The following is a 19753-nucleotide window of genomic DNA, read 5'->3' as shown; positions in this document are numbered from 1 at the left end:
CAACACAAGGTGACGATTGATTTTAGTGGCTCCAAAGCGTGTTTGCAATCCAGAACTGCCAGGATTTGCGTTTAGCCTTCTTAATTTCACTGTTGTATTTATTGAAAGATACTCTGTAGTTCTCCCAATCGGTTGACAACTTTGACTTATTTGCTTTATTATAAAGCCTCCTACTAATCTTCCTTAGATTGGCAAGATCTTTTGACCACCAGGCCGGTTGGTTTCTCCTACCAGGGTGAGTTAGTGGGCAGGAGGCCTCATAGCTATCCACCAGAACCTTTGTTACATGTTTCACAGCGTTATCAACTTCTGCGGCTGTTGTAGGATAACAGGGTACCCCCAGCATTGAAGTTGCTAACTCTGCAAACTTGTCCCAATTGGCCTTCCGTGGATTCCTATGTGGTGGTTGCCGAATTCCATCAACTGAGACTTTGAAAAGTATCTTCCGATGATCCGAAAAGGAGCAATCTTCGGATACCTTCCAGTCCGTGATATGGGAATCGTCTTTGTTTACGAGGGTTATATCAATAACTTCCTCCCTTATACTATTTTGGAAAGTACTTTCATTTGCCCTGTTGCATATTCTCAAGTTATGTTTCAAGATAAATTCGAAAATGGACTCACCCCGTGCATTCGTGTCGCTGCTACCACAGTGGAAGTGATGGGCGTTGGCATCGCACCCCAAGATAATGAGGCAGTTGCTACCCATCTCCTCTACAAGTCTCTCCACGTGTTGGCCGGGTGGGTCAGGGTTCTCATATGGCATGTAAATTGACGCAAAGATGGTAGATTTTTGTGACACATCTTGCATTTTTACAGCCGTTGTATCTCCTGCGCTGAAATCCTGGACTAAAGCGATGTCAACTTCTGACTTTGAGAGGGAGAGTAGAAGTTCAGCAGCAGCCGCTTTGCAGTGATGCAGGTTAGTCTGCATAATGCGAAGCGGCTGCTGCCGTCGTTCCTTTACTGTCTTTGACCTAGACGGAATCTTATCCATCCTAGGCCAAAGTGCAGTTTCCCCTCTCGAGCCCGCAGGTATTCCTGCCCTTGTGTGTCAATTGACACCCTTATCGCCATACCCTCACCCTCCGGACTGTGGCTGATGAGCTTCCATGAGCTGGTCTGGAGGTTAGGGTTCTGTCTGGCAAGTATCGTCAGAATCCTTGTTGGGTCCACCGCAGGCGGGGGTACCCACGCCGACAATACTTTTCTTCTGGGAACCTCGTCTACACCCACAGCCGCCAATTGGCAGCCCTCCCAGAGTTCACCAAGGCCGTCTATTGTGTTAACAAGGAAATTCAAGGATTCCTTGTTCTCACAACAGACGATCCTGATGCCTCTGAAAGGAGCTGCACTGCCGAATTGTGTTTGTCGTTGATCCAGTGTTTGTCGTTGATCCTGCATTCAGGATCCGCTCTGTCGATGACCGCTACGCGCAATTCGTCTGGCACAAGCGGTCTGACAGTCCTTCTATTCCCCGTCCCGCTACTCTTGGGGGGAGAGCTAGGAGTCACCTTGTGACTTAAGTTGGCCTTAAAGGTTGCCTTAGTATTGGTGGACTTCTCGCTCTCGTTCCCTTGGTAACGGACAGAGGAGGTGGAAGGCTTGGAGTTCTGTCTCGGGATGGGTCTCTTGGGTAAGTTGGTAGTCACACGTAAAATTTTTTCGAAAAAGTAAAATGTATTTTTATTAAATAAAAACAATTGTTTTTTCTCCTTTTTGATTTCTGTGAACTATTTGTGCAAAATTTCAACAAAAGCGTAGATATTTCCGCCATTTTCATTTCCAAATTAATGGTGGTGACAAATTAACGATAATATCGATAGCAATCGATTTTTTAAACTATTATATCGAAAATATCTAAAGCTGGGTACACATTGTCAGTTTTGAATGACGATTTTTTTCAATTATCGATAACTGTCCAACCGTCCAGCAACCACAAAATATTTTGTCGTTGCATGATGAATGACAAAAATGAACGGCCACACTAGCAAGCAACAACAAAGCTGTCATTCAAAAATGACAATGTGTACCCAGCTTAATGTTGGGAATATCGATGGTTTGTGTACCCTAGAGCTGTCAAAAAATCGGTGGCACTATCGATAATATCGATTGTTATTTAAAAATTCAATATCGATAGAAAGTTTTGCCTATCGATATTATCGGAATAACAACCGCTAACCTGAAATCCATTGAAATAAATAGAAATTTCGCCGCTTTTCGGTTATGTGTGTGTAAGAAAGTAAGTCCGTAGTCACACGTACACATTTTTCGGTAAGATAAAATGTATTTTTTTACATTTTTTATAAAATAAAAGCATTTGTTTATTCTCCTTTACATTTCTGTGAACTACTTTTGCATAATTTCCAGAAAATCATTGACATTACCGCCATTTTCATCTCCAAATTAATGGCGATGACAATTTAACGATAATATCGATAGCAATCGATAATTTAAAACATTATATCGAAAATATCTAATGTTTGAAATATCGATGGTTTGCCACTATCGATAAAATCGATTATTTAAAAAAAAAATAAATATCGATAGATAGTTTTGCCTATCGATTTTATCGGAACAAAAACCCCAACCTAAAATTCATTGAAATAAATAGAAATCTCGCTGCTTTTCGGTTTTTTGTATTTGAGAAAGTGAAGGCCTGGGTACATAAGCTGCTTCGCCTAATTGCCTTGCTTTCCTGCTTCATTTCTGACATAACAAAAATAAAAGAATAAAGAAGGCCGAGCCAATTTCGAACTAGGTTGACCTTTTCTTTTTTATTCTCTTATCAGAAGCAAGCAAGACAAGCAGCCGAGGCAGCTTATGTGCCCAGGCCTTAAAGGTGCAAACACAATCAGCCCAATCATGAATATTCTTGCGGAATACAACTCTCGCGGAATAGATTTTTCTCGAGAGAACATTCCTCCTATCATGAATAATGTGAGAAAAATAATCATTGAATTTGGCAGCACTGAAGGGTCTTTTTCGTACCTTGTGTGCCCTAATTGTTGTGAAAACAAAGAGAAAATTATAAGTGTTTGTGTTTTTAGACAAAATCAACAAATTTAATCAAATAAATTACACTTTTATACATCAAAGACATTCAGAAAATGTTACTAATTATGAAAAACATCAGATGTGATTGGAAATTTCTAAGAAGGCAGTGCAATTGAGTCCATTGTTCTATGGAACTACCACTATCATGAACGTGTTAGAAACGATTGTTTTTAACTAAATAATGGCAAAAATTGAAAAAATACGAATTCTGAAATAAAAATAATTGAAAATATGCTTTTATTCAGTGTTTCTTCAATAACACTGAAATTTTCTCATCTCATTGTTGATCGGTGCAAAAAGTGGAGAGTGACTGAGTTTTCAAAGTGATGTTATTTTGTAAAATTTGTTCAATTTTTAATAAATTTCCAACCACAAGTGAAAGATTTTAGTATAAAATCCTAACAAAATTGTTTATTTTGCATGTTTTGTACAAAGTTTGTGGGAAATATTAAGATTTTTTGTAAACTCCCTTCAGTTTTGCAAGGGAGATTTTTTTGGAGGAAAACACATGTTTGAGAGCGTTCATGATACCTACTTTTTCTCCATCGGAATTTTTTTTCGTGCGGATTTTTTGTTTGTGATAGCAAAGAAGGGAAAAGAGAGAAATTCCGCACGGAATTTTCATTCATGATTGGGCTGATTGCTTATAGTTCAAGAACGCTAACTTCGCCCCAGGAGCGTTATGCTCAAATTGAAAAGGAGCTATTTGCGATCAAATTTGGATGTGATAGATTCCATCAGTATGTATATGGTGGGAAAGTAATAGTTCATACAGATCACAAACCTTTAGTTTATTTATTTAAAAAACCATTACATGAAGTCCCGGCTAGATTACAGCGTATGATGCTAGCTTTACAAGACTATCGGGCATGTTGTGGAATTCACCGTGTATCCATTTCACATCACACATGTACTTCACCTGTGAAAGCAATTGATGTTCTGTATTTGACGTGAAAAGAGCTTTCATATTTCACGAAAGAACTTTGGAAAACTTCATTACAGCTTTCAAGCTTTATCATTAACAATGAAGAAATATCAGTCTGTGTTGGCGCATCAACGAATACACATGCGTGTGTGGGTATGTACGTTTTGTTCGTTTGATTGTTTACGAAACAGACGTAAAAAAGAAACGAACTTCTACAAGAGCGCGTACATGTTGAATTTGGTACTTTAGGAAAAATAAATTTTTAAATCATATTTTGTTAAGAAAATTAAATATTTTTTAAGTTTTTTGTAGAAAATTTCAATTAGTTTCTTTAAAAAATAAGTATTCACTCAGCTCTCGCCATCAAAATTACAGCGTGAGGAATACACCCCAACTAGGTGTAAAGTGTGTTGCAGAACAGCTTTAGGTGTGTTCGATACACGTGAGGTGCAGATGTGAATGCCAGAACATGCCTGTATGATTTAGAAGCGGTATATGTACCAGGAAAAGAAATGTATATTGCAGACACATTGTCAAGAGCAGCGTTAAAAGAAAATTATATTCCTCATTATGAGTCTGATTTCTGATTTTTATTGTCTGATTTAAAATGTCACATAAATGCAATATATTCAAGTTTTGCAGTCAGCAAACCGTATATAGAGAAATTGGCTAAAGCCACGAATTCCGATGAGAATTTACAAATATTAAAAAGTTGTCACCTTAATGGATGGCGAAGAAATAAAGACAAAGTCCCAAACATGTTAAAGCCTCTATGGAATTTCCAGGGTGAAATACATGTATTAAATTATATAGATTTTAAAGGAACAAAATTAATAGTACCATCTTCTATGCGTTTAGAAATGTTAGAAAAGATACACAAAGGTCATTTGGGAATTAATAAATGTTTAAACATGGCAAGAGAAATGTTATATTGGACCAACATGTCTGTTGATATAAAAAATATGATTGATCAATGTTTAGTATGTGCAGAATTTAGACCGTCAAATACAAAAGAGCCTTTAAGAAACTATGAAATATATAAATTTCCTTTCCAACAAGTCGGTATAGATCTAATGTATTTTGATAGTAAAATGTATCTAATTGTCACAGATTATTACTTTAAATTCATTGAGATTGGATTTTTGAACAATGATTCTAGGGCTTATAATATCATAACACATTTAAAATCTATTTTTGCTCGTCATGGTATTCCCATATCATTAGTGTCAGATGGGGGTCCACCATTTCAATCTTTAAATTTTAAAAACTTCTTACGTGAATGGGATATAGAACATATTGTCACAAGCCTATATAATGCAAAATCAAATGGTCAGGCTGAGATGAGAGTTCTGTTAAAATTGTCAAAAATTTTTTTAAATAAATGTAAGGAATCAAAGACTGATCCATATTTAGCTTTATTACATTATCGTAACACAGAAAAAAATAACTTACCGTATCCAGCACAACTTCTGATGTCTAGAAATTTGCGCATAAATATTCCTGTATTGTCAAATAAATTAAAACCGAAAGTGGTAAAATTCAAAGAATATAAAAAAAAAAACTTTTGATAAAAAAAGAACAATCTATCACATGTTATAATCGAAACAGCAATGAATTAAGTCAATTTAAAATAGGGGTTAAAGTATATTTTTAAAGAGATTCAAAATCGAATTGGTTTCCAGGAACAGTGGTAGGAATATTGGACTGTAAAAGATCGTATTTTATTCAAGATGAAAGGGGTAGTAAATATAGAAGAAATAGAGTTCATTTGAGACCAAGAAATTGAAATGATTCTCAAAATAATAAAATAAATATGCCCAATCTATCTGATTTTGAAATCGTACATTCTTCTAATTTACATTCTGGAACAATGAACTACAAAACGATATGTTTACTGAAACTTATTTATGTATTTTGCAATATAATAAAACTTTATCTTGAGGAAAGGGGTGTTACATATAATAGTTACAATAATTTATCATCTCTGTCAAGTGTCATCACTATCAATATGAGTAATGAGCATCCTAATTATCATTAAGTATCTAGAATTATAGATCACTAGTTATATGTCTCTACTCGTCATTGCACATAGGTTTCAATCAGGAAATTTTTGGCCAAAACCCTATTTTTGAAGTTTCGAAATTTTAATTTTTTTTGAACAGAATGATAAAAATCACGTCAAGTCATCTGAAAATAATTAGTTTTTGTAAATAACGTTAGTATTCGTTGATTGGCGCAGTACCAAAGTTGACACTTTTTTATGTAAAAATAAACCAGACTTTGTGCTGTAAAATATACAATTTTTGTTGTATTGCGTCGCTGCATAAATATACAGAAGTGAGACCAAAGTTGTTATGAATCGGGAAGCTGCTAATGAGTACTTTAATAATATTAACATAAAGAACGATGGAATTTGTAAAATTAGCGTAATAAAATCAAGGTTTTTATATATATTAAAAATTATTTTTTACAAATATTTTTTAAATATACTTAAACTTTTAAAAAAATTTCCAAATATGTCCACCTCCAAATCGAATTTGAAAGATAGCAGGGGGTCTGTACTAATAAATTCAGAAGTCAAATCGTGCTCAAATTTGCCACAGTTAAAATAAAGTGCATTTTTCTATTTTAAGATGGGAGAATTTTTTGTAAATACCTGTTGAGACTGTACGTAGTATCCAATTGAAATATAACGGTAATACCCACATCTATCAACCGATTTTCCTTAAAATTCATATTTAAGGGTTTCAGAGTGTAGAAAACAAGTATGTATAATTTTTTTGAAAATAGGTCCATTTTTTCTCATAGCCCCCACATAAAAGTACCGTCCGATTTTAGATATTTTGTGGATTTTAGCGATACTTTCGGGTATGTGATGAAAACCGAATCGACTCGATTTGCAGAATCGAAATGGTATATAATCGGAGTGGCGTTGATGATACATATAGTTTTGCATCGCAAACGCCCCTTATTTGAATAATATTTTTAAAACCCTTTTTCAATTTCATTAAAATATTCACCAATATTAGAGATATACTTTTTCGATTTATGTCAAACCGAGTCGAATCGTTTTCCATCAAATATCTGTTTATGACCGATTCGGCTGAAATTTGGTATTTTGACCTCTTGGCAGATATGAATCTGTTGCAGGCCACATGTTCGAACAACAATATTTGACCGGCCTCTTGCTGGCATGTGTTGATGGGGAACAGATTGATTCAGCCACTGTAAGGATTTGTAAATTTCCTTCCTCTTTGTCATAGGAGGATTGTATTCAGTCAAATTCCAATTAATAAATGACTGATAACGTGGCGAGGGTTGATTATAATTAATATTTGTCTTGTGCGGGAAAAAAAAAATTTCTTCTAATTGGCGTGTGTGCTCAAGTTGGTGGTGGGTGAGAAATGTGTATAGGTTAAAATAGGGATCGCTACGCCGAAAAATGACCACATGCAGGGTTGATGTATAGGGAGTAGGAAGTGTTCGGAGTGTAGGCAGTAGTGTTGGTAAGCGTTCAATTTGGCCGTGGCTGGTGTAAATGCGCTATAAATAAGAAAAAATGAACGTACATGTAAACGGTTCTACTTTAACATATAAATACTATGAAATTTGAGGAAAATTGGGAAATAGAATAATACAGTAACCAGTATTATTCAGATGGATGGTAAATGTTCCTTGATGGGAGAATTAAACCTCCGTTTTTATTTTTTCTTGTTGATTTGGGATTGTGAAAATTAAGAACAATTTTATTGTGGAAATAGCAAGCCTAATTGTATTGCTTTTTGAAGAACAAAGTTGTAGAGTGGGAAAAATCCTTCTTTGGGTCATGTTCATTTTAATAGTATACAACATTTTTGATTCCTTTGGTTCCTTCATTGCGGACAGATAATTCGGTTTAGGCAAGCCAGTCGGTTTACTTTTTACAGTTGTCGAGCAAAAGAGAATAAAACTTCTAACTCTCTGAGAAAGTTCTGACCGGACAATTCTTGCTGGGAAAGTAACCAGACAGACCGTTTGTAAGCTGGTAGGGTATTCACAATAGAGTGATGTCAATTCCGAATGAATAGGTGGAAATTGACAGATAAGAAGAACAGCCAGCAAAGAAAATTGAAAAATTATGAAGGAAAATGGTGTTTCATGGAAAATTAGCGTCTGGCGGGAGTTGCTAAATTGAGGGCTATATAAGGAGGTGAGCAAAGGAAAACCCAAAGTCATAGTCCAGACGTTACCCGAGTCAATATAACACCCAGACGACAGTGAAACAATATATAAACTTTTTGTTCGTTACATTTATTTTAAAATAGAGTAAGTCGAAGTAGTGGTGATGTGGTTAATAAATGTAGCAAGTGGTGATGTTTGTGTGTTTTTAACAGAAATATTCCGGCTGCATAATACCAAGAAAAGAATTTTTCTGGAGGCTGGACGTTTTGACTGCACAACGGCAAGAGATTGAACCTTTCTTGGTGACGAAGTGGAGACAAATAGGATCGCGGTGCTGGTGCAGGAAAATAATTCATTTTGGTGGTGAAACCAGGCCAAAGTTTGGAATAAGACTGCTATATTCTCAGGGCCGAATAATTGGAAGTGGTATAAGGCCGGTATATCTACTGTTTGCTGCATCTGTCGTCTCTTTCCCCACCAGCTGCCGTGGCAAATTAATGCAAGACATCCATATAAAGATCCAGCCGCATTTTGAGGTGTGTTGAGGCGTTTTAAATTTCGCCATCCTGAACGTGTGTTGCAAGCTGCAAGAAACAAGAAAATACAGCAATCAAATTTCTGAATATATACCAGGTAAAAGGTATCTCACCGTTGTGTTTGTCCATTTTTGTACGTATTTTATGCTGTTTTTGTACGCATTTTTGTGCTGTTTTCATACGCATTTTGGTGTGCGTTTCGTGCATATTTGTGCCGGCTGTGATAGCAAGCAATTCTTGGCGTTGTATCAGTGCATCACGTAAATAAAAGAAATTGCCAAGAAATCGGGTCTGCAGAGATCTGAAAGTAAAGAAAGAAATTTAAACTTAATCATAAAATATTTAAATCAGTGAAGTTGAGATCATTCTATATAAATATAATTTTTCGCGTGTTTAAATTTTTATATTCCATAAGTAAATCATCATATTGTAAGGGAAAAATACCAGGAGTAGTTTAAGAAAAGGCTGAGTGTGTTGCAAGAGGATTATCTCGTATCCTTGTGGAGTTGATTTTTGTGCCGATAGGTTTTGGCGGCAAAATACCCAGTTAAGAGAGCTCTTTTAGGTGGTAGAGTAAAGGTCAAAAGGCGCGATTTTTGCGCGCGGAAAGACAAGGTAAAGGTTTAATGCTTTTCTTCCACAGAGGATTGAAGCCATTTTTATTTGAGTAGAGAAATCCAGGTATTATTCTTATCTTTTATTTTATTTCATGTTTTTTTTTGTTTGTTACTTTTACGCAATCTTTTATGAGAGAATTATACAAATTTTAAATGTTTTATAGATCTAATTATTTGCTTAATAAATCAATATGTTTTAGTATTTAAATGTGAAATAATAATGTGTTGCTAATTTTGTGTCATTTGGGGGATGTTGGCGTGAAGTAAGAGTGTGATTGGAGAAGTGTGGTTTGTGGGGGTCCAGAGGAAAGCAAGGTAAGGACATGCTGGACCCAGGTAGGGTGGGCTAGTGCGGGATCACTCCAGCAAGATCCCGGCGTGAAGTTTCCCTTTGTATGGTTTTAAGACGAAGTAAAAGTAATAGAATGTACCCCCTCTTTCGACGTTAGTGTGCTGGGTTCGGTTGGCGGGTTGAGTTCCCTAGCCCTGAGGAGTCCTCGTAGTCGGTCAATTGGCCTAATCGAACGCCGAGACAACGCACACATAACAGAGATGGCGCCCAATCGAAAAGAAAGTTTAATTTACCTAGTACCACTAGACAAAATGGCGATTTATAAATGGCCGTTGTAAACAGTGATATTAGGGAAGTGATTCTGTGCAATAACACCAACGCACATAGCCATAGAATGCTAGTAGATTTGAAATATACAAAAGAAAGTAGTTTGTGTTTGAATATCAGTGGTATAGGATTGCATCTGAACTTAGAAAGATGGTTACGAAGTGCAATATTATACCTAAGGAATTTAAATAATTACTTTCTCCATTTTCAAGTAGGGTTAAATCAATAACTCGAAATTCCGACTTGGAATATGACGAATTTGTATTGAGATGCCTGTTTTTTTTCCTCAATGTAATTTTAGAAATAGCCTAAAAACGATTTTAGACATATGCAAATATGAATTTCCAGTTAAAATCAATAGCGGTTTCAGATGATTAGAGTCTGCAAAAATCAGAGTATTGAATAATATGCCATGAGCTTTTAATCAAGATAAAATGATAAACATGTCATGGTCACTGAAGTTAGTATATACAAATCGTTAATTTGCGAGAACAAAACGTTTTGGGAAACTTCTATGCGTCTCATTAGAGAGCACTATTTTGAAATAACTATAAAATACCACACACACACACTGCTTCTGAAAAAGGCAATATCCCCCACAAATTTATGTTGTAATTGTCGTATTTAAAAATAAAATTGTGTTAATATTTGTCATTAGTAAATGTGTAGAATAATGTTTATATATATTGAACTGTGCAAGTAAAACAGAGCAATATACTTTTCTAAATAAATTACGAACTATTTTGGGAGATTCGTCTGGTAACGAAATAGGCCAATGTTCACATAGGTCATGAGTTACAATACCCGCAGTAGTAAAAAGAATAAGAGAGGTAGACCCGAATCCTTTGACTTAAATAGATCGACTTACTATCCTGGTTTTCAAAAACAAAGAAGAATGACCGAAAATAATAATATGAATGCGTTCCAATTTATCGATCTGGCTGATTCAATAATGAGGCGAGATCAGAACACTGGGCAGGTATCCGCAACAGGGGTTAATCAAAATAATAACGAACCAACAGGTTCAATAACATCCGATTTGCATGGACTGGTTCAAGATGAAGCCGCCTCTGTCCAAAAGTCTTTAGAAGATAAAGTTAAGAAAATGGTCGAAACTGAAATATCTGATGTTAAAAAAATGATCGAGTCGTTGGCAAAGGGCATGAAAGAACTCTCCACTGTAGTACACGCCTCAACGGCAGCGCAACAGTCCAAAAATAATACTTCAAATTGTAATTCCAACAATGTTGTTAATGATATATCCGCTAACAACGAGAATCTTATGCGTAGTGTAAACACACAGCCAAATAGACAAATTCCAAGTGCCGATCAAACACCACCATATAGCCATTTAAATTTCCCAGTGCCAACTGTCAATTATGAACCATTAAAAATACGCGTTGATAAGTTAGGTTTAAATTTCAGCGGTGACCCAAGGGAACTGAGAGTCAACGATTTCATCAAACGATTAGAGATAATGCGAGCCCAGTATAATATTCCGTGGGCTGAGGTTTTGAGAGATTTCTCTTTCCTAGTTTCAGGTCCGGCGAGAGAATGGTATTGGCTGCATAGACAAAATTCAATATATAATGATTGGGAAGGGTTAAAGGAAGCCCTCCTAAGCCAGTATCAGTCCCCTCAGTCTAAGTTCGATATACTTAGGGATTTGTTGGAACGAAAGCAGCGGCATAATGAGAGTGTTAATGTCTATTTTCTTGAGATGGGGATCTTGCGCTCTAGATTGTTACAACCGATTTATGAGCATGAGATGGTAAAGATCTTGAGAGGGAATATTCGAGAAGACATCAAAAGGCATGTGTATCAAATGTCGATTTCGACAGTTGAGCAATTGCGAATTGAATGTATAGAAGCGGAGCGTAACTTCCCCAGGCGCGAAAATAGGCCAATGCCCGTTCCACAAAGGCCCATAAGGCAAGTAAATGAGATCTACGAGGAAGTGTATGAAGATCCTACTGAGGTACCAGAGGCAGATGTTGAAGAAAATTTGTCGGCTATACGACTGCCAAACCAACCCAGAACTCCCATAGTATGTTGGAATTGTCGTGAAAGTGGCCATGTGTTCATGGATTGTCCGGCAGAATTTCGAAAACTTTTCTGCTATAGGTGTGGCAAAGCAGACACCGTCACTCCAAAATGTCCTGTGTGTCAACAGGGAAACTTGAGAAGGGGTGTGGAGAAGACAGGGGAGACACACCCTGCAGCAAACCCTGTGAACCAACAGAAATAGAACCCAAAATAGTCCAAATTAGAAGTAGCAAGAAAAATAATATAGTTAAGGATAGTGTTAAGATAAATATTGAAAATTTTACCGCAGCCCAGAGGCATCAAGTTCCACTCGAACAAAGGCAGTTAAATTACGAAAGGGTGAGAGAGAAAATCTTCAACTCAGAGATAAACGTAGTACCCAAGAAAATTGCCAAGTTAAGGGAAAAGTCTAAGTTGTGGCGAAAACAGAAAAGACATTTGGTAGATTCGATATCGAAGGCAACTAAATGTACCACTGATCCGAGAGTTTTTGCTGAAGTCCTCATTCAAGGAAAAGTCATATATGGCCTCCTAGACACCGGTGCATCAGTGAGTATATTGGGTGCAAATTGTCGAGAACTTGTCGAGGAGTTAGATATTCCAGTGATATCCATGTCTAATAAGGTCACAACCGCTGGGGGTACGCAATACTTTATCGTGGGTAAAGTAAAAACAATGATAAAGTATCAGAACCAGGAAAAAGAAATAATTTTGTTTTTATGTCCCCAATTGGAACAGGAACTTTATCTGGGTGTAGACTTTTGGAAACTATTCCAACTGGCCCCAGATGTTCTTGGCGTGGCCGAAATAAATGTGGAACAAGTTATTAACGACTTGACCGATTCGAGTTCGGAGTATAAACTTAACCCACATACGTTATCCCCAGATGAAGAGAAACGGCTGAAGGAAGTTGTGGATAAATTTATGACCTTCGAAAAGCATGGTTTAGGTTGTACCAGCGTGGAAAAACATTCCATCAAACTTATAGAGGGTGCGATGCCGGTCAAAGACCGCCATTACCCGATGTCTCCAGCGGTTCAAGACATCACGTATCAGGAAGTTGACCATATGTTAGCCCTTAAGGTGATCGAGGAGAGTGAGAGCCCGTGGAGCAATCGGACAACGATAGTGAGGAAGCCCGGGAAAAACCGCTTCTGTTTGGATGCCCGAAAGTTAAATAAACTCACGGTAAAGGACGCGTACCCGCTGCAAAACATCGAGGGAATACTAAGTCGAATAGACGAAACATATTATATAAGCAGCGTGGATCTTAAATACGCGTTCTGGCAGATCGAAATGGACGAAGATAGCAAGTCGTATACCGCTTTTACGGTCCCAGGTCGTCCATTGTACCAATTCCGCGTGATGCCGTTTGGATTGTGCAATGCTGCACAGAGATTATGCCGACTGATGGACAAAGTCATTCCCCAACGACTGAAGGAGAATGTCTTTGTGTACCTGGACGACTTGCTGATCATTTCAAGCGACTTCGACGAGCATCTTCGTCTATTGACTGAGGTGGCCGAATGCCTTAAACGAGCAAATTTAACTATCGGGTTGACAAAATCGAAGTTCTGTTTCCAACAGCTAAAATATTTAGGGTTTATCATTGGTGGCGGTGTATTGCGGACAGACCCCGACAAGGTCGAAGCAATTAAGAAAATCAGAGTCCCTAAAAATGCCAGAGAAGTCCGGAGTTTTCTTGGTACTGTGGGGTGGTACCGAAGATTCATTAAGGACTTCGCGTCTCTTTCGGCTCCCCTCACCGATACCCTCAAGAAATCGCCTAAGTTTCAAATCTCGGAAAAGGCAAAAGAGGCTTTTGAAGACCTGAAGAAGGCCTTGACCTCCGCCCCAGTTCTACGTCACGCTGATTTCTCCAAACCTTTCTTCATCCAATGCGACGCATCGGAATATGGCATCGGTGCTGTTCTGTTTCAGCTGAATAGCGAAGGACATGAACACCCGATTGCTTTCTACTCCAAGAAATTAAATAAGTGTCAGAGAAATTACAGCGTGACGGAGAAGGAGTGTCTGGCTGCGGTGATGGCAATCCAAAGGTTCCGCCCTTATGTGGAGCTCATGGAGTTTACGGTGATCACTGATCACGCGAGTTTGCAATGGCTGATGAACCTAAAAGATCTTAGTGGTCGTTTAGCTCGTTGGTCATTGCAACTCCAGGGATTCAACTTCAAGATTGAGCACCGTAAGGGGAAGGACAACGTGGTTGCCGACATGCTGTCCCGCTTGCCCACGGTCGACGAAATAGATGTGGACCAGGTCTTAGAATTTGAAACAACTGAGTTCGAAAGCGAGGCCTATAAAGAGCTTCGAGATACAGTGGCTAAGAATGGAGAAAATCTTCCGGACCTGAAGATAGTGGACAACATGGTATTTAAGAAGAGTCACACGCCCTATGATCCGGATACCCAAGAGTTCCAGTGGAAATTATGGGTCCCGGAATCATTAACCCATGTTTTGATTGAGCAAGCCCACGATAAGACCACGTCAGCTCATGGGGGAATATCGAAAACCCTATACCGCCTAAGGGAAAAATATTACTGGCCTCATATGGCAACACAGGTCCGAAAATATGTCTCCAACTGCACAGTGTGTAAAGAGACTAAGCCCACCAATGAAAAGACACAGCCCCCAATAGGAAATGAAGTAGTGACACAACTTCCATTCCAAAAACTGTACATTGACTTCTTGGGAAAGTATCCTCGCTCGAAAAGTGGCAACGCATTTATCTTTATAGTTGTTGACCATTTCAGCAAATTTACTTTCCTGAAAGCAATGCGAGAGGCGACGGCATCGAATGTAGTCAAATTTATGGTTCAGGATATTTTTCGAAAGTTTGGTGTGCCCGAGACGATACATTCCGACAACGGGGCACAATTCATATCAAAGACATTCAAAGATATGATTGAAACATATGGGATAAATCATATTCAAACAGCTCCATACGCCCCACAGTCGAATGCATCCGAACGGGTCAACCAGTCAGTGCTATCAGCTATAAGGGCCTACCTAGAGAATGACCACAGAGACTGGGATTTGTACCTCACAGATATCGAGTGTGCTTTGCGTACTTCCATACACAGTGCAACGGGAGTAACTCCATTTTTCGCCTTATTTGGTCACAGTATGTACACCCATGGGGCTGACTATAATAGTGCGGTTACACTACAGTTTTTTGCCGGGTTAACCCACTTTATGAGGATTTATTGCTTAATCTGGTCAAATCTGACCAGATTTGCCATACAAAAATTAAATCCTCTCACGACTGGGTTTATTTTAAATCCGGCACAAATCCACCAAAAATACAGTGTTGTATTCGGTATTTGTGAAAAAAAAATCCAACTCTACTCAAAAAGTACCAAAAGTTGCAACTGTTTTTGCAACAGAGTTTGTCGTGTTTTACACGTTTACGATTGGTCGCATGAGATTTTTTGGAGTTAATAAATCTAAAGTTATTTAGAAATCATAAAATTATTTATTTTTTTGTGTTTTTTAACAAAAAGTGATTGATACCATGATACAAAAATGTATCCCTGTGTGTAAAATATACCAATATGAGCAAAGAGGGGACGATATCTCATACGAGAAATTGTAAAAGTGTAACACACGACTTTATTAGTTATTTTGTATGTATACGTAAATAAACATCAGCTGACAGTTTATTTCCTCGAAAAGCTAAGTGTAGCCAGCAAAGATTAACCCACTGGATCTACTAAACCCAGTGGGTTAACTTTCAATAGTGTAACCGGGGTATAAGTTAGCCAGAAAGTTATTTTCCATGACTGATCATGAAATAAGGCAGGTGGAGCGAAACGACCGAATGGAACTAATCCGTGAAAAAATCCGGCAGAGTATGCACCAGGCATACGAACAAAGCGCAAAAAGATATAATGCCAGGGCCCGCACGGTTACCTTCTCTCCCGGTCAAGAGGTATACAAAAGAAACTACGTCCTCAGTGACTTCGGGAAAAATTTTAATGCGAAATTCGCGCGCAAATTTACAAAGTGCCGCATCTTGAAGCCAGTAGGAAATAATATGTACTCCCTGGAAGATTTAAATGGGAAGCCAATGGGAGTGTGTCATGCAAAAGACCTTAAAAGATGAAACTTTAGGTACTAGCTCGTTGTGGGGTGGATTGGAAACACGTATATGTCCGTGAAATCATGGTGCCGAAATAAAAAAAAAAAAAAAAAAAAAAAAAAAACAAAAAGGTGTCCATTGTACAGTCAATAATGCAGTCCTATTAATAGTTCTTAAAAAAATGGTGTATATCGTGGTATAATAATTCTGAAGGTAGCTCAAATTCACTACAAATGAATATGCAACAGATTGTATTGTTGGATCACCAACTAAATACGCGAAAAATGAATGGGACACCAAAGTCAGCTTCGATATATGTTCAAAAGTTTGTTTCATCACAATGTGGATGAATTTCGTTTCAATAAATGTTGTAACAAATATTTTCATTCCGATTAAAAATGTGTACAATGATTAAAAAAAAAAAAAAAATAAATAAAATAAATGGTAATCAGCTATTTGCTATGGCCTACAGTGTAATGAATGTACCATGGGTGTAATATGATTAAACCTATCCCCTAAAAGAGGCGTAGGATTCCTGTTCTATAAATATTTAAAATGAAAAATATTTCCTTTATAAATTTTCATTTGACACATTACTTTTCCTTTATAAAAGCTTTCATTTTCATAAAAACAGAAGTGAGCCCCAGGTGACTAGAAATCTACTAAATGCTTGATAATTTTATTCATAACTCTTTGGGTACGTGTATGTTGTCATAAGCAGCAAAATGATCGCAATGCTAAATTCAAAATATCTCCAAACAATTCTTATCCATACTAAGCAACGCTTCATCAACATTTTATTTCGTTTCATGTATTTAAAACCGTCTAATCTTCATTGCAATAAGCACAGTCAACTGGTAGTATGTTATCCGCCAAAATGTAGAGCAAAATAATATACATTTCAGAAGATAATCAGTTGGTAGAGTGGTGTACATCGGTGCGTATTAGTATTAATAATGTATTAATAGTCTACTTATCTTCTGTAGTGACCCATTAAACGCATTTGTCGAATTACAAGTTCCCAGAAGTAAATACAATTTCAATTCTTCTTACTAGAAATATAACTAAGTCTTTTGTTGCATTCAAAATTGAGGACTAAAACTGCCCCAGTGAACATACTTTAGTTCCTCTTTGATTATGGTTCAATTATTAAGGTTACCCCAAAGGCTAAGTCAGGCTTAAATTTTTTTTGCCACGAGGAATGCACAAAACAGAATAAAACTACAAATTATTAATGGCATAATTCTAATTATGAAATTGTAGTAATACAATGTTGGTAGAACTCAAATAAAAATGTATTTTGACAGCAAGTGAAGACATCAGGTGAGCCTACAGGGTCACCTTCTTAGGGCAGCATGATGGAAGTACTCGCGTACACATGGGTATGAAAACCAACTTCTTATCTGAACGTCAACAGAGATCTAAAAGTTAAATCTCACATGTTGTGTCCAATTTTTTTACTAAATGTCGTGCTATCAATTGGTTCCATACCAGTACTTAGTACTTGCACTTTTATTTATTAACAGTAAAACTTCCTAAAGTCACTTCCTTATCTAAGCCTACACACCAACCGTGCCCTATTTAACAAAGTTCGAAATTCCTGGCCTATCACCACAAATCAGCACTTTCTGTGTGCATTTGTTCACATTTCCAAATTACTGTCTTACATAGACAAAATATACCACCCAAATGCGTAAAAATGTTAAAAATTTAAGCTTTAATTTTTCACATTAGGGCAAATGGTATCAAATGTTGTACCCACCGTAAATACATTGTTTGAATGTCGAAAACCCCTTTAATACAACTAATCCGCACTCCATCAACGTCCAAACTTTAGAATTCCGGCTCTATTTGTTTGCATAATAAAAAAAAGGGTAAAATGCATTATGGTACTCCCATGATGTGATGTAATTATATGTCTGTTCCACCACATTATTTCTCTACAACTCCTTTATTAGGGTTGCGTCAATAACAGTGCGTAGCTTATTCCTTTTTGGTACATTTCACGCTGCACTACTTTTGATATCAAGAGAAGAGTAAGGTTAAGTGAGAGTGTTTGCTGGGTAAACAAAAGTACTAAAGTTAACTTGAACCCAAAAATTTAATAATATGGAATTGCTCCATAAAATGCTTCGTTTCATCTAAATTGTTTGATGGGATAATCCGATGTCAGCATTAAATGCTTTATTATTGCGGCCTTAGGTAGAGGGGTTCTATATGTGAACAAAGAACATTTTTAGAGCAAACCTATTTGTCATCATCTTCTTTGACAAATTATTTTCAAAAAACATGGTGTTGTTTTGAAATGGTCAGTTGTTGTAATACATTCATCATCACACTTTTACACCATGGGATAAATTATCACCTAAAATATGATTGAATGTGGCATCTAATAGATTAAATTTGTTGAAACCCGCATTTAAAATACCATTTATGTTGAAAATATCTCATTGAGTGAAGAGGTCATAGGAGTGCATAATTTTTTTGTTTATGTTTGTGGGCATGTTATAATAATATAATTATTGTACCATGGTTTGTAGGGCTTGGATTTGTCAGGAACGACCGACCAAATCTAACACCAAACTGAGGAGATGTCCCAAACCGACATGATAAAAATAGCCAAATGCAAATCAAAAACTAATTTAATTCATTTATTGAAAACTAACTGTTTACCAGTGGGATCCCAACTCATCAGTATTGATTTTAACAAAAACAGCAATGTTTTTCGTTCATGCAGGACATTTTTTTTTGTACGCCACAATTTCCATAAGCGCAAAGGTACCCAAATAACAAAATTTTCACGGACTATGAAGTCTTTTAAATAAACAAAAGTGACACCCACTCCTTTATGAAGACGATGGGGTTCGCATTTACAAAAGTTTCTGCAGGCCGTAGAAGTTGCATGTTTGTCCAAAAATATTGAGGAAACCTTAGGTCACTAAGACCATTCTCGTTTGTTTACGCCAGGGATAGCATTTAAAACTACAACACACACATATACATTTACAAGCGAACACCACGACTACGGGTTCTGTGTACCTGTTCACAAGAGCTAAGTATGCTGCACTCAAAATACACGGAGTTTCCAGTACGACTCCATACGCATGTACCCCTTTATGACCATAATCAACACGAACAGCAGGGCATCAGGAAGATTAACACCAACCACCATCAACGGCTCGCGGCATTTTCAACAACACCTAGCAGGGATAACAATATTGTTAATTAGATGGGAAAACAAATGCACAACAGTATACATACCCTACCATTTTCCACCAGTACATACCATATGCCCGGCATGAGACAATCAGGGAGTGGGAGTTCCCCACGTGCAAAGGACTTCCATGGCCATGCACATCAACTTCGTCTCGTTTTCCTTGCCGAATTTGAAGTTTTGTTGCAGGCCACATGTTCGAACAACAATATTTGACCGGCCTCTTGCTGGCATGTGTTGATGGGGAACAGATTGATTCAGCCACTGTAAGGATTTGTAAATTTCCTTCCTCTTTGTCATAGGAGGATTGTATTCAGTCAAATTCCAATTAATAAATGACTGATAACGTGGCGAGGGTTGATTATAATTAATATTTGTCTTGTGCGGGAAAAAAAAAAAATTTCTTCTAATTGGCGTGTGTGCTCAAGTTGGTGGTGGGTGAGAAATGTGTATAGGTTAAAATAGGGATCGCTACG

The 19753-nt window shown here is 37.2% G+C and overlaps 1 long non-coding RNA gene across 1 annotated transcript; it reads right to left on the bottom strand.

Moving 5' to 3' along the window:
• Nucleotides 1-8253: 8253 nt before the first annotated feature.
• LOC141399765 (uncharacterized) lies at nucleotides 8254-19725 on the bottom strand. The gene is made up of 3 exons (XR_012411937.1): nucleotides 19325-19725; nucleotides 19103-19263; nucleotides 8254-8980 (listed from the first exon to the last, which is right to left on the bottom strand). It is a non-coding gene; the product is annotated as an uncharacterized lncRNA (long non-coding RNA).
• Nucleotides 19726-19753: the final 28 nt, after the last annotated feature.

Source organism: Musca autumnalis, unplaced genomic scaffold, assembly GCF_047663935.1.
Source record: "Musca autumnalis isolate F117 unplaced genomic scaffold, ASM4766393v1 scaffold_3, whole genome shotgun sequence".
Taxonomy (NCBI): domain Eukaryota; kingdom Metazoa; phylum Arthropoda; class Insecta; order Diptera; family Muscidae; genus Musca; species Musca autumnalis.
The sequence above is the reverse complement of the archived record's forward strand: the minus strand, read 5'-3'. Positions and strand labels throughout refer to the sequence as shown.